The sequence below is a fragment of the Nansenia antarctica genome (genome assembly GCF_963989245.1).
Source record: "Nansenia antarctica genome assembly, chromosome: 2".
Classification (NCBI taxonomy): domain Eukaryota; kingdom Metazoa; phylum Chordata; class Actinopteri; order Argentiniformes; family Microstomatidae; genus Nansenia; species Nansenia antarctica.
The window spans coordinates 23473870-23476369 of record NC_137675.1 but is presented as its reverse complement, the minus strand read 5'-3'; the positions used below and the strand labels follow the sequence as shown (position 1 = coordinate 23476369).

Genomic DNA, 2500 nt, shown 5'->3' with positions numbered 1-2500 from the left:
AAACCTAAACACTCCGTAAAACACATTTTCTCAGTGTGACTTTACACATTTTCTCCGAAAGGCAAAGCCCTTCAGAAATCGGTTACATCAAAATGACTTTTTAAGCTGTCTTTGAAGTGATGCCTAGAGAACGTTAACCATGAGATCAGTCACTCTCGCCACTTCACAGCGCGACAGACACATGTTCACACACTGAGCTGTGAGAAGGCACAGGGGTGGGCAGGGGTGGCTGATTGGCTGGTGATGGAAACGGAGTGGCTTAACATCTCAGGATGATATGATGGTTCCATTCCAGTGAAAGGGAAAATCGTGTGTAATCCTTGTTGTAATGGAACTGATAACAGAGGTTCTCATGCTCTAGGAGAAATGGAAAAATGGAAATGGAATAGGGTGGAAGGGGGAGGGGGAGGGGGAGGGGGGGAGGGGGGGGTAAGGGAAAGAGGGGGGAGTGAGAGAGACAAAGAGGAAGAGAGATGTTTCAAAGAGAGACAAATAAATAAATGAACAGTGAGAGAGGGTGACAGGGTGACAGGGTGAAGGAGAGAGAGCGCGAGAGAGAGAGAGAGAGAGAGAGAGAGAGAGAGAGAGAGAGAGAGAGAGAGAGAGAGAGAGAGAGAGAGAGAGAGAGGGGAGGAGAGGAAAGAAGAAGGACAGTACTGGTTGCGATTGTTTGAAAAGAACAGGGTAATAATGAGATGGTAATGTAACAACAAAGGCTCGCATACCCTCAGGAGGGATCTGCGTTATAGCTGACTGGGAGAGGAGGAGAGGAAGAGAGAGAGAGGACTGAAGGAGGACAGTCGGAGAGAGAGAGAGAGCCCCCAGAAGAGAGGAGGAATCTGAGGAAGGGATGACAGTTCCCCAAGCTAGATCTCTACAGAAGCTCTACTCTTCAGACTGGAAGAGTGTTGGAGAGGGGGACGGACGAGATCAGACGGAGAGAGAGGGGTAGAGAGAGGGGTAGAGAGAGGGGTAGAGAGAGGGGTAAGAGAGTGTGAAGAGTAAGTGGTTAAGTGCTCCAGGGGAGAGGTTCGGAGAGGGAGGAGCACCGTAACGTGTATTGAGCGGGTGCTCCCGGAGGGGGCGACGCACTGGAGATGAAGGGGACATCGGAGAGATCTCAGATTCTTCATAGAGAATGAGAGAGAGGGGAACGAACGGAGCTACAATTCATAGGTGTGCGCTGGGGGGGGGGGGGGGGGGAGTGAGGTCCCCTAGAGAGGGAGGGAGAGATGTGAGATACTCCCGAGAGGGAGGCGGTGGAAGAAGGAGAGGGGTAGTGCGCTAGAAAAGTGGCGGAGAACTCGGAAGGGTGTTGGAGAAAGAAGAGCTCAATAAAAGGAGGATAATACACGGATAGACAAAAGAGTAAAAATAGGAGATAGAACCACAAGAGAGGGTAGAGAATGCGATGCGCGTTAGGAAGAGATGTGTGGATTGCTCTCACATGTGTATTGGAGAGAGAGAAAGAGAGAGTGAGAAAGAGAGAGAGAGAGATAGAGAGAGAGAGAGAGGAGACAGAGTGAAGGAGACAGGGAGGGAGAGAGAGAGAGAAAGAGAGAGAGGGAGAGAGAAAAAGAGAGAGGGAGAGAGAGAGAAAGAGAGGGAGAGAGAGCAAGAGAAAGAGAGAGAGAGAGAGAGAGAGAGAGAGAGAGAGATGCTGTGCACTACTAACAGGTAGTGGCGAGAATGCTAATGTGAGAGTAGGAGGTACAGCACACTCCAGAGATTGTCTGTTTACAACCACTCTGTTTGACTACAGTGGAAAAAAGAATAGAACATGAAAGTCCACTCAAGCCCTCACGACACCCCACAGAGTAGAACCGCATGTCTGGCAGCCGGAGCCGGAACGGGAGTATGCTTGTGTGCTTGTTTACCAGAGTTTTAAATCCCCCTTTAAAGTCCAGCTCAAGTCTTCAGTTACGACATCCTCATTGGGCCGTTAGCCTCTCTTGTGGCTACACTCAAACTCCAAATCAACCAACTCTAACGTGCTAATGCTAACAATGCTAACTCTGACGACAGAACAGATCAGGAAAATCCCCATCGAGGTCTGTTGACATCCCGCGAGCTGTACGGCAGTAGGCTAAACCAATGGCTAGGAGGCTACAACAAACCTCGAGGAGCGGGCTAATTGTGTTTCCGTGTTAATTAGGCCGATTAATTAGGAAACACATCCAAGGGCATGATGAGCTGAGTTCCTCGGAGTCATTTTTAGGAGATGAGAGGAAAACGTGTGAAGAGGAACGGAGGAGAGGAGAGGAGAGGAGAGGAATACTGTGTTCCATTACGGTTAGAGCATGCATGGGTGAAAGGTGAAATGAGCACTTTACACACATCCTACATTATTCGATCAGTGATGATTACTCCAGGCAGAGTTGCCGACTTTCTCACTACCAGATACGGGACAAAAGATGGCGTGCCACTGCACGGGGCAGGGGGGGGTTGCAGGAATTGGCGCATTTACGCTATACGTGCGCATATGGGGGCCTGTGATTGG

The 2500-nt window shown here is 49.8% G+C and overlaps 1 protein-coding gene across 1 annotated transcript in view; it reads right to left on the bottom strand.

Annotated features, from left to right (window-relative positions):
• Positions 1 to 2500, bottom strand: part of plppr2b (phospholipid phosphatase related 2b) — a gene marked incomplete at both ends in the record, with an annotated part of 44171 nt that overhangs the window by 27279 nt on the left and 14392 nt on the right.